This window comes from Coenobita brevimanus, unplaced genomic scaffold, assembly GCF_032717465.1.
Source record: "Coenobita brevimanus isolate Jiangsu-jjx unplaced genomic scaffold, ASM3271746v2 jjx.HiC_scaffold_1978, whole genome shotgun sequence".
NCBI lineage: Eukaryota > Metazoa > Arthropoda > Malacostraca > Decapoda > Coenobitidae > Coenobita > Coenobita brevimanus.
In genome coordinates, this window is record NW_027642862.1 from 518,028 (window position 1) to 531,833 (window position 13,806).

Genomic DNA, 13,806 nt, shown 5'->3' on the forward strand with positions numbered 1-13,806 from the left:
AAAGCCAGGTGTGCCAGACGAGTCTTTTCACATATGTAAGAAAAAGAAATTGATTTTAGAACTTTGAAAAAATGGTCCCAAGGCCGACCACGGGAGCACGCAAATTTCTGAACCCACAGCCATTGAGGGGGGCTAAACATACACTTTACTTGAAGCAGTAAAAGCACCTTACCAAATCAGTTCTTCCTGATAGTCTGTAATATTTTTCAGATTATTTCTGGGTTGGTAAATACAGTAAACATTGCTTGTTAAATCTCTTTCCCTATCATTTTTAGCTGTTCTGGTATGACAACTCTTGTTTATTTTGTTAACATAATGGCAGAAAGGACTGTTCTTCCCTTAGTGTTTAACTAAACCTGGCCTAACTGAACTTATCAGCATCCAATAATTTTTTAACCTAACCTAACCTCCAGTTGGGAAGTTGGGAAACAATATCCACCTTTGAGCAAGTTGAGTTTCTTCCACTGCGCTGGAAACAATTGTAGGGGAAAGTGATGATAATAACAGGGAGGAAATTTTTCAGCAAGAATAAGTAATTTGCCAAACTGAAAGTTGTCAGAAAATTACAGAAGCAAGCTGGGGGATTATGAATTGAATTGGTAAGATCTTTCTGCTGCTTCAAGTGTACAATGAAAGACACAAGTATCTTCCCAAAGTCTGATGAATATAGGGTGGAAAAACTGAAAAATTTGAAACACATACTAGTAGAAACTGGGTTTTCATTTTATTTCACCTGGTGTAAATTTTCTTCAGACTGAACTGGGAAGATAGTTGTGTCTTTCATTGTACATTTTCCGGTAAATAAATCAATCTAACAGTACTTGTGTTTTGTTTCCGCCAGATTAATCGTGATTTCAGACTATTCAGGCACCTCTTCACACCATGTAGTCTGGATAATTGGGCTATCTCCATATTTCCTTTCATATCGAGTATCGATTTCCGTACCATCGAGACAGATATTTTCATACTGTGGAATTTGTCGTATATTCATCGCTTTCGTACCATCGAAAATTCGTACTTTGGGTTTTCGTATTTCAAAGACTCACTGTATACATCTTTGATTACAGACAAAAATAAAGACATAAGTAAATAAAAAACAACACATATAGAAATATAAACTTTAAAAGTTTACAAGGTCTGAAACCCTGATGTTACTTTTCAGTGGCCCACATGAAAGTAAACAGCAGTGGGAGGCCCCAGATAGCTAAAAGATGACATCATGGCTTGGCATAATACAAAAGTTATACCCTTTTCTTAAAAAAAAAAAAAAAAAAAAAAAAAAAAAAGTTTGATTTTGCTGGAACAATATTCCGACGGCTGCCTCCGAGAATCTTGCGTGGATGTGGTGACACACGCATGTCAACAGTCAGCTGTCTAAACAAAGACGACCCTCCAATGTTAACATGCGCAGGACCCACATCTTGGGTGTCCCCAGGCTCCTTGGTCTCACTTGCCCACTCACACGTGTCCTGCATAAGTCATCATCTCCCTCGTGCACTTTGAGTTACCTAACCTTCTCACTTGCGTAAGACCACTGAAGCGCTATTGCTAACACCAAGTAACAGTGCAAGTACGCTGCAAATAGTGCTGTGTGTGATGGTAAGAAGAGAGAAGAATGAATGTGGAAAATAAGTGAAACTCTGAATTTGGAAACCATGTTTGGTGCTCCTGTGGAAAGCATGGTGTTACTGATGCTTAAGAAATTAGACACTGCTAAGCACCATAAGGAGGGGCAGGGATCAAGCAAGACTACTGATGTCCTAAAGCTGCCCCAGTCCACGGTCTCGACAGTCACAGAGAAATCAGATGCTATAATTACAGCATCGCAGAATATGCCTTCCCTGACAACATAATGTCAAACAAGAGCAAGGGAGCCTGAAGGATATACAGCATCTCCTGGTTTAGCGGGTCAATGACCTGAACCAAGCAAACCAACCTCTTCACCACTCCTTCATTTGCAGTAAGGCTCTAGATCTGTGGAAGGACCTTAAGGATAAGGAAAGTCTGGAGGCCAGGGAGGACTTCAATGCCAGCATATGTTGACTTGAATGTTTCAAGGACTGTGCAGGCATTAACATATGACTATGCCTGGCAAGGCTGCAAGCACAAACTACATGGCAGCTGAGGCCTTCCCTGCACTGATGAAGGCTATTATAGAGAAGGTGGGATACTCTCCTAAGCAGTTCTTAAGCTCTGACAAAACAAGACTGTTTTGGATGCGCACTTCAAAGAAGACCTATATCAGCCAGGAAGACAGACATGCACCTGGGTTGTAGGGAGCAAAGACCTATATCAGCCAGGAAAAAAGACATGCACCTGGGTTCTAGACAGTAAAGACCTATATCAGCCAGGAAGAAAGACATGCACCTGGGTTCTAGGCAGTAAAGACCTATATCAGCCAGGAAGAAAGACATGCACCTGGGTTCTAGGCAGTAAAGGACCACCTCCACCTCTGCCTTGGTGCCAATGCAGAGGGGGACATGAATCTCAAGCCAATTTTTGTGTACCACTGGGAGAACCTCCAAGCACTGGCAGGGTTCATAAAGGAGAACCTTGTGGTTACTTGGAGATGTAACCCCAGGGCCTGGCTGACCTACACACTCTGCCAGTCATACATGGCAGGGTACCTGTCCCCCCACCTGCACGACTATGCCAACAGGAGCAACCTTGCCAACTGTTTCCTCCTGTTAAAGGACAATGCCCCGAGACACCCTGAGTGCATGGAGGACCAGGTGGATAACACCAATGTGGTGCACCTGCCCCACAACACCACATCACTACAGTCAACCCACGCTATTTGCAGGTTCACATGTTCGCGGATTTTTCTGGGAAATTATTTCAAGGTATTTCCTGCCTTTTCCACTGCATCAGCTGTTCCAGTGGTTCATAAGTGATCTTTTTGCAAGTTTTTGGTGAGAAATACTGTCCTACAGAGTTAATCTGTGCAGTTAACCTGTATAGGTATACAGTCATCCCTTAACCCCTTCTTTACCAGAAACACGTTTTGATGTACATCACTCGTAAACACCCGTGAGACACCGGAATCACAACTGTGGTATGCTGGTACACCCTCTATAGAATGGCAGCATATGGGCATCAGGGTTTTTTTTTTTTTTTTTTTTTTTATGCGAGGAAGAAGGAACCAAAGGCCATGAGCCCGCAGTAACAGTTCCCTCCAAGAGAAAAACAAATTACAATATAGAGCCAAATTCAAGATCCGATCATTTTGAGATGCCTGGACACACTGCGTTTGAAAGACTGGAGATCATAGGCAGCAGGAAATACAGACAGAGGGAGACAGTTCCAGAGCTGACCTGTTGCATAAATGAAAGACTGGGAGTAACAGTTAACTCTTGCATTAGAGAGCTGGACAGAAAAAGGATGAGAGTTTGCTGCCAGACGGGTGCTACGCGCCCGTCGTAGAGGTGGAGGAATGCAAGCAGACAGTTCAGAGGAGCAGTGACTATTAAAGTAGCGATAGAAAAGAGATAAAGATGCAACAGCGCGGCGAAGAGACAGAGGTTGAAGGGAGTCAGTAAGAGGAGGAGAGTTAATGAGACGAAAAGCCTTTGACTCCACCCTATTGAGAAGAGCTGTATGTGGGGAGCCTCCCCACACATGAGAGTTGTACTCCACACAGGGGCAGATAAAACTCCTGTATTGAGTCAACAATTGTGCAGGGGTAAAGAAAGAGCGGAGTCGGCTTAGCACACCCAATCTCTTGGAAGCAGATTTTACAAGAGATGTAATATGATCTTTCCAAGATAAGTCCCGAGTAAATGAAACCCCAAGCATGTTCAAGGATGATGCAGGATTAAGCTGAATATTATTAAACATTAGTGGGTATACCTGTGGAAGATTTTGTCGGGTTGATAGGTGTAAGAACTGAGTCTTAGATGCATTAAAGACAACCATATTATTTTTACCCCAGTCAGAGATACGAGCCAAATCAGACATTAGGTGTGCCACAGCCTCATCCCTTACTTGTTGAAGTAACTGTTGAGATGGGCGTTGCGGGAACCGAATGGAAAGGTGAAGGGTGGAGTGGTCAGCGTATGAGTGGATAGGGTCAGATGTACAGCTTAGAAGATCATTGATGAATAAAAGGAAGAGAGTTGGTGATAGGACAGAGCCCTGAGGAACACCACTGTTGATAGATCTAGGAGAAGAACGATGGCCGTCTACAACAGCGGCTACAGAACGACCAGAAAGGAAGCTAGCGATGAAGGCACAGATAGAAGGATAGAAACCGTAGGAGGGCAGTTTGGAAATTAAAGATTTATGCCAGACTCGATCGAAAGCCTTTGAGATGTCAAGTGCAATGGCAAAGCTTTCGCCAAAGTCCCGAAAGGAGGATAACCAGGAGTCTGAAAGGTAGGTGAGAAGATCGCCAGTGGAGCGTCCCTGATGGAACCCATACTGACGATCGGAAAGAAGGTTGTGATAGGAAAGATGCCTTAAAATTTTTCTATTAAGAATTGACTCGAAAACATTTGAAATACAGGACGTTAAAGCAATTGGACGATAGTTGGAGGGTTGGGAGTGGTCACCCTTCTTTGGGACTGGCTGAATGAGAGCAAACTTCCAGCAAGAAGGAAAGGTACAAGTTGACAGACAAAGGCGAAAGAGTTTGCCTAGGCAGGGTGTAAGCACAGAAGCACAGTTCTTGAGAACAACAGGAGGGACCCCATCAGGCCCATATGCCTTGTTAGTACTGAGGCCAGTGATGGCAGAAAATACATCAACTGAAGAAATTTTAATGTCAGCCATGAGGAAGTCAGAGGGGGGAAGTGATGGAGAAACAGCACCGGAATCGTCTAAGGTAGAATTGGAGGAGAAAGTCTGTGCGAAGAGATCTGCTTTATCAGTAGAAGAAATAGCTACAGAACCATCAGAGTAGAAAAGAGGAGGGAAGGATGATGAGGTAAAGTTGTTAGAAAGATTTTTGGCAAGATGCCAGAAGGAGCGGGAAGAATTCGAGTCGGAGAGTTGAGAGCATTTAGTATGGATGAAATTATTTTTAGTAGAGCGAAGAACAGACTTAGCACGATTCCGGGCAGAAACGTAAAGATGATGTGATTCAGGGGTGGGTTGGCTCCGGTACCTTTTGTAGGCCCTCTCCTTGTTGTGGACAGCATTAGAACAAGCGTGATTAAACCAAGGCTTTCTTGCATTAGTCAAAGGATATGAGAAAGGCTTGTATGCTTCCATGCCCGAGAGAATAACCTCCGTAATGCGCAAGCCACACTCAGATGGCTCACGGCTATGGAAGCAATAATCATTCCAGGGAAAATCAAAGAAGTACTGCCTGAGGGCCTCTCAGTCCGCGGCTCCAAAATGCCACAGACGACGTTTCACTGGAGGGTCCACAGGCCGTACCGGAGTGATAGGACAGGTTAAGGTAATAAGGTTGTGATCGGAGGAGCCCAACAGAGAGAAAAGATTAACAGAGTAAGCAGAAGGATTAGTTGTAAGGAAGAGGTCAAGTATGTTGGAGCTCTCTCCAAGGCGGTCAGGGATACGGGTAGGGTGCTGTACAAGCTGCTCTAGGTCATTAAGGATAGAAAAGATGTAGGCTTGTTCACCAGGTGGATCCGTGAAAGGAGAGGAGAGCCAAAGGTGGTGGTGAACATTGAAATCTCCAAGAATGGAGATTTCAGAGAAAGGAGAAATGGATAGAATGTGTTCCATCGTAGAAGTAAGATAGTCGAAGAATTTTTGATAGTCAGTAGAATTAGGGGATAAGTAAACAGCACAGATATATTTAGTCGGAGAATGACAGGAAAGCCGAAGCCAGAGTGTGGAGAATTCAGAAGAATCAAGTTCAGGAACATGAGAGCAAGATAAGTCGTTGCGTATATATACACAACAGCCACCTTTGGCTTTGAAATGAGTATAGAGAAAGTAGGAGGATACAGAAAAGGGTTTGCTGTCAGTTGCCTCAGACAGCTGAGTCTCCGTTAGAAAAAGAAGGAGAGGTTTAGAGGAGGAGAGGTGGTGCTCAACAGAGCGAAAGTTAGAGGAAAGGCCGCGAATGTTGCAGAAATGAAGAAGAAGAGAGTCAGACAGTGGTTCCAGACACCTTGAGTCGTCACCGGGAGACGGGCAGATGGTGGGGGCATTTATGGTCCCCCCCCTGGGGACTCCGAGGCTTGATAAGACGACGCCATTTTGGTAAATTTTGAATAGGAAGTGTAGTGTGTACTATGCATGTAGTTTGGTGAAGATAGTTAAGAGAAATTTGTACTGGAGAGCATGCTGGCCTACTCTCTGTGTAACCGAGACACTGAAAATGTTCAGCAAAGGGGGATGGTCAGGAACTAGTCCTGAGGGCTGATGAAATGGGAGCTCCAGCACTCCCTGTCATCAGCTTTCCATCCACCTCGGGAGTACTGCCCTGCTCGACTGGTGCTACAGTCTACTCCTCACTCCGGTAAGGCTGTTTCTGAGGACCTCATGAAAGCAACAGCTCTGTGTTTTGACAACATAGACTGTGACGAGTCTATCTATCTATTGCCAGACGCCCCAATCCCATACGGGGTGGCCACAAACAAATCGCCTCCACGTCACCCCATCCCCCGCCATTTCGCTGCCCTGCTCCCAACTCACACCCCCCTCTCTCATATACCTCTCCACTCCATCCCTCCATCTCAACCTTGGCCTTCCCCTCCCTCTCCCCCCCTCCACCTCACTCACATACACTCTCCTCGTCAGTCTCTCAACCTCCATCCTCTCCATATGGCCAAACCACCTCAGTGTGTTCCTCGTAACGCTTCCTATCACATCCACATCCACACCATAACGCTCCTTTATATCCCCATTTGTCAGCCTGTCTCTCCATGTGACTCCACAGGCTCCTCTTAAATAACTCATTTCCACTGCTCTCACTCTTGACTTGTGTCCTTCCAACAACGTCCAAGCTTCACTTCACTGTGACGAAGTTCTGATGAATTCTGACATCATAAGATACGTCATGACTGGGTTGCTGTGGCACCAAGGACTTGCTCACTCATTTGTGATGTAATCTCTTTTAGACCAATCATTATTTTATTTATGATTTCTACTACAGATATCGTACTATATATTCTGCTGACATATGGCAAAATTTACACCCCTTGGCCTGCCTGAGAGAGTCAGTTACCACGCACTTGACCACGAGAGAGGGTGTACAGGATATTTTTCTCTCATGGCGTCTCTGGCAGCTTCCGATAGTGACGAGTTTATTCCTCATGAGGATACTTATTTAGATGTATCAGATGATGATGCAGCAGTGTCTGATGTGTCAGAAGATGACTATGATCCTGAAAATGATAGCGAGGTTGATGTGATTGAGGAGGAGGAGGAGGAAATTAGTAACGAGCTTGGTGACGTCACACTCTCGGCAACAAGTGGGTCAAGGTTGCCATCACCATCACGTGTGTCCACACACTTCATGCACAGCTTACAAGGTAAATAAATAAGCCATCCATCTGCACATGACATTTTTTTCAAGCAAGTTTGTACAGTAGTTATCTGGGTAACAGTACTTTAGTATAAGATATGTAAACTTATATAATGATTTACAGTATTTTATAATAATTTTTTTTTTTCCATTACCAACATCATGCTTGGTTTATGTGATCATCAGTATACAAACAAATCACAAAAAGTGAATACAGTCATTCCTTAACATTCGTGGGGGTTAGGTAACAGAGACACCACGAATGTTAAAAATCCGCAGATATCCGCTGTTCCTCCTTAAAAACACTCTGGACCCCCATTTCCTTATATAACTAAAGAAAAACCCTATGTGCATGTTTACAACCACTTTATTTAATACAAGAACACTAAACAACTACTTTATTTAATACAAGAACACTAAAAGTTAAAAATAATGAATAGCGTACTCCTGCATGGCCTTTTCTGACTACTGTGCTCATCCCAGCTCCCTCCTTAAGGAAGAGTGTTACAGTATATTTCATTTACTGGATAATGCCATTACTGTACTAAAACAGCCACAAACTGTGCCTGGGATAATGTTACAGTGTCAGCAGAGTTCAATGAGATAATTTTTTTTTCTGTAGCCATCTGCGGATATGCAAAACTGTGAATGTTCAAACCGCGAATGTTTAGGGATGACTGTAGTTTGGACGTGGCAAAAAAACATACACTACCCCTCACACTAGGGGAGGGGGAGATGTCAGGTCAGTATGGGGGGTAAACGTAGTCTTTACACTGGAGGAAGGGGTGGGTAAAGAAGGGGTTAACATCCGCAGTTTTAACATTCACAGTTTTGAATATCCGCAGATGGCTACAGAAAACAAAAATCTCATTGAACTCTGCTGACACTGTAACATTATCCCAGGCACAGTTTGTGGCTGTCTTAGTACAGTAATGGCATTATCCAGTGAATGAAATACAGTAACCTCTCAAATAACGCGAGGGTTAGGTTCCTGGAGAGGTCGTGTTAGTTAAAAACGCGTTATTTAAACACAATTTTCCCATAAGAAACAATGGTAATATTGGAGGTTACATTCCTGGACTCTGGGAAAGTCTACCCATTTGGGGAGTTATGCTACTCTAAACTTAAAAGCAACAATATTAATGTGAAAGAAAATCCACGTAAAAAACAAAAACAGTATATCTGGGGAGAAATAAACAACATTTGAGCCCTTGTTGGGACGAAGCATTGTTTACTTCTCCCCAAATACATACTGTTTTCGTTTTTTACGTGGATTTTCTTTCAATTCTGCTTCATTCACTGCATTGTGAAAGTTCCTCAACATTATTAATGCATTAGTAGGTCATAAAAACACTACAGTAAAAGCAACATTTTCATTACAGTCAGTAGGTCACAAACAATAACAACACACAGCCTCACTTCATCTATGGATCACTCGTCATCTGCTGCTGTCCCTCCTCACCCCACTCCCCCACCTCCCGCCGCTCCCAACGCTAAATTTGTTGTCCCTCCTCACTCTGCTGTCCTTCCTCTTCCTCTGACTCCCGTGCTACTGGTGTTGAAGATAACTCCCTTAAGTTTTCTGTCTTCTTCATAAAGAACTGCTCTATCTTGGTCTGAGTGGTTTTCTTCTTTCTGTTCTGCAGCATCAAGTTGTAAAAATTTAGATCTGCCATCACTTTCCTGGCCAAATTTTGTCCGAAAATGAGCCAAATTGCTCAAAATGGGGCCAAACTTCATTTTTGAATATTATAGGTCGAATAAAACCAGTTTAAACAACAGGCAAATAAAAAATTGTATTTATGCATAAACTGCCACACACGGTCTATCAGTTCGGGACTGTCCAAGGCGCGCGCGGCTAATATGAAACCATCACATACAGTACGTGTAAAGTCCCATTAAATTGAGAAACCCTTGTTAGTTAAACAAATCTCCTTATCCCCTAAAATGCGGGGCGTCGCGTTTGCGACGCTCGCCAAAAAGGACATAAAGGCGGAGCGTCGCGTTTGCGATTCGAGTTAATTTTGAATAAACGCGGGCAAGGATGTTCCAGCTGGTATTGTCTATCAGTACCACCACCCTTTAGCCACAATTAGTATACTTTACCTTTGTACTACTGACCTCCGTTGTTGCCAAGTATCGCGTTTTTTCCCCCCCTCCCCCCCACCACGGCCCGGCCAGCCTGGCTGTGATACATGGCAGCGCTCTGACTGCTCAGAACTGTAAATCTGCGCTCTCCTCTCACAAGCACTTTATGCTAATAGGAAACGCTTGTTTCCCCAGTTGTAACACTAGCTTTTTTTCGCACGGTTTGCCCCTGTTTAGCGTCAGTTTACCGCAGGCTTTCAAAGTGACATTATGGCGAGTTCTAGCTCTTCCGAGTCAGTGCGAGCAGCCGACAGGAACGAGAATCAAGTGACGGGTGTAAGGCAGAATAAAAAGTGCGCTGCGGTGATCTTTTGGGAAGTAATATGATTGAAAATAATGTAGTATACGTGTTTTTAGCTGTGAAAATGGAAATGTTTGTTGAGTGACGGGAAGACCGCCGCCATGCTGCATGTCGGCCGTACGCTTCGTTGATTTTAGCCTTATTTTCAGTGCTTATTGTACAAATACGGATTCCAAACTATCTGTACGTTGTAGTATAAAGTTTACTGTGAGAGAATGAGGCTGTGGTAGAGGAGAAACCAGGGTGCTGGAAGTGTGAAAGTGAAGATTTGGTTACCCAACTTTGCAAGTCTCCACAAGTCCTTGGGTAGTCCACGAAGGCTCAACACCTGTCTCTGGAGAAAGTTGAATGTAAGTACTATCTGCCATACCAAGTACAATGTTCTAGGGTTAATCTCTGATTTTTGGCTATTTTCCTACAGGTACTCAGACCGCGATCGAATGCCGCCACTGGGGGGGGGGGTCGGCTGTCGATGGCCGCGTATTAGGGGTTAAATATTTGCTCGTGTTAAAACAAAAACGCGTTTTTTAAACTCGCGTTAGTTGAGAGGTTACTGTATACTGTAACACTCTTCCTTTTGGAGGGAGCTGGGATGAGCACAGTTGTCAGAAGAGGCCATGCAGGAGTGCACTATTCATTATTTTTAACTTTTAGTGTTCTTGTATTAAAGTGGTTGTAAACATGCACATAGGGCTTTTCTTTAGTTATATAAGGAAATGGCGGGTCCAGCTCCAGTAACTGACTTCAGGGTATCTTGTACTAAGAAAAAATGGAGCAACAGTGATGCCTGCCAAAAGGAAATGAATAAGTTACTGGTTTGCTTCATTGCCGGCTCTCTCCAACCTCTTTCAGGAGTTGAGGATCCTAACTTTCAAGCCCTTCTAAACAAGCCCCAGCCCTGCTACAGTATCCCAAGCCGCAAGGAGCTCAGCAGCAAGCTTCTTCCCTCTCACACTCAAAAAATACAAGAACATCTCAATGATAGAGATAGATAGAGATAGAGAGATCTCAATGACAAATTTCGTTCTGTTGGGTATCTTTGTGTTACAATTGATCTTTGGACAAACAGACAGATGCATTCGTACATTGGGATCACATGTCATTTCATTGAAAACTTCCAGCTCCAGTCAACAATGTTAGCTTGCAGGAGATTCAAAGGGTCCCACACTGCAGAAAAGACTCATGCCACATTCACTGAAATCATCACTAGCTTTAACCTAGAAAAGAAGATTCTGACAATTGTCCCGACAGTGCCAGCAATATGCTTAAAGTATTTGTGACACTTCCCGGTATGGACGATCCAGACACTAATCAAGACAGTGAAAGTGAAGAGGAAGATGATGCCTTTGACATTCCTGATAACAATGAGAAGTTCCTGGAGCTCTTGCCTGAGCATGTCAGATGTTTTGTTCATAATTTACAAAATACTGTGAAAGATGGGCTCGAGGAAGCAGGACCTGTATCAGGAGTCACTGGAAAAGCCTCAAGTCTAGTATCACACATTTGTCATTCTGCACTGGCATCTGCCATTCTTGAAGATGAATGCAGACCTCAGGCCAAAAATGCAACCCGATGGAACATCAGTAACAAGATGCTTTGCTCCCTTCTGAAGATTGATCCAGTCCAGCTTGATCAGTTAGATTGTCCAGTAAAGCTAACTAAATATGAACTTAATTTCATCAAGGAAATAACAGACATCTTGACACCATTTGGAGTAGCAACTCTAGAGTGTCAGGGAGAGAATGTTGTAACGTCAAGCAAAGTAATTCCATGTATTCGTGGACTGAAAGCCAAGCTTGAACAACTATCACAGACATACATGTCAAAGACGATTACTACTCTCAAAAGCTCAATCAAGAGAAGGTTGAAAATCTATGATGACATGGAGATGTTTCAGCTGGCTTCACTCCTTGATCCAGGCTTTAAGGTGGACTGGTGCTCACCAGAAGAAGTCAAGGTCATGAAATCTCTACTGAGGTCTAAAGTAGATGAAATTATGCCTAATGAAGAGAAGGGTTCCCTTCAGGAAAATAAGGACGCCCCACCAAAGAAGAAGTGCAAGCTGTTCAGATTTATGATACCATCAGCATCAACGAGCTCTTTCCTATCTACATCAACTTCATCACAAGTAGAATCCTACCTGAGTCAGCCAACAACAGATGATGACAGTGATCCCCTTCTCTTCTGGCAACAGAACCAGTCAACAGTACGGTACCTGAACTAACGATACTGGCTCTCCAATATCTGTGTACCGGTATCCCGCATCATCAGCTCCAGCTGAGAGATTTTTCTCTATTGCTGGGAAAGTCTTTCATCCTGAGCGATGCAGAATGACAGATGTTCGCTTTGAGGAGTTGATGTTTATCAAGCGCAACCAATATATAACTGAGAAGTAATGTACCGTAGCTTACATCAAATCTAGCCTACAAGAAATCCAGTGTATAATCATACTTTTCAGTTCTATATTTATCTTGCACAGAGCAATTCTTTGTTTTCATTTTTGTTGTGCCCAACAAATTAATATAGTTACAGAAGACTTGAGCGACCATGATTTGAAATGAATGAATGAATGAAACTTACTTGATGTAGTGCTGCCTACTGCTTCCTTAGCCTTTATCATTCTTTTTCTGTGCCTGTCCTCCTCTCTTCCTATTTCTCCCATCTTTCCTGTCACTTCTTATTGCTTTTCTTTCCTTTACAGGTGGCTTTACATTGAGTGACAAGCCAAATAGTTTCCTGTAAGCCAAGAAACCATTTACAGTGCTGGGTGGTAACCATATAACCAAACCATACGTGCTCCCTATGTGTCAACAAGTGGGTTGGTGGAGGGTTAGTGCCCCTCCCTGTAAAACAACTAACTCAAAGTCAAATGGCCACCCCTTATGGGATTATGGCGTCTGGCAATAGATAGATAGATAGAATATATTATACCAAAACCAATCAAACCCCTCACACAAAATGTAAGTTTTTAATACCATTAGTACCGGTAAGTGATTTAAACGATTATTACTGTACTCAAATATGGAACAATGCACCTACTAGATGTAATTTGCTAACTATTTAAGCATTGTCCTTAATCATTGCTAATTATTATTTTTCTATAAATAATCACAGTGAAATGTGATTATAATCATAATCTAATCATAATCACGTACAAATAGACAAAATCTAATCATAACCAAAAATACAAAAACTCAAGTAATCATAATCAAATCACAATCAGAAAAACAAAAAACAAGTAATCATAATTTAATCACAATCAAAAAATATTCCAGACGATATATAATGAAAATCAAATCATAATCATTTTTTTTATCATGGCCATGTCTGGTTTTAGTCTGCCGCAGAATTAAGAGATTCTGATCTGCTTTTTAGGTACTGTATTTTAGAGACACTTTTCTTCTATGGCATAGTTGTCACAAATGACAGGTATTTTTATTTTACTCTTGAAGAATTGGTACAGTTACCTTCAAGAGCAGAACAAAAATAGTTTATGAGAAAAATGCCACAAAAATGTCTTACAATTGTCGGTAAATATTTACAAGTGGACAATACACCCCCCAGGTAGTGCCATATATTTTTCTGGCAGTTTTTGATGCGATTCGAATGTTTCTGACCTTCATTTTTGTTGGAAATGCCCCTCACCGAACACAATAATACTAACCAAACCCAACCCAACATACCTAACCTATCTTAGGGGAGTAATAATCAATTTCCGAATGGGGTAATGGGGGTTAGTTGTGATCCTTAGGGACTATACTATACGATACTGGTGCTAAAATTCCAAAACTGTATATTGTCCACTTGTAAACTAATACCCAATTGTCTAAAATACCACAAAAATGGATCAAAATCTGGTAGTTGTGTGGCTGGCTGAAACTATAATTTTACCACAGCTTGTTTCAGGCCATTGTGT

General features: G+C 42.6%; 1 pseudogene; it reads left to right on the forward strand.

Moving 5' to 3' along the window:
• Nucleotides 1-10,606: 10,606 nt before the first annotated feature.
• Nucleotides 10,607-12,114, forward strand: LOC145389721 (E3 SUMO-protein ligase ZBED1-like; annotated as a pseudogene).
• Nucleotides 12,115-13,806: the final 1,692 nt, after the last annotated feature.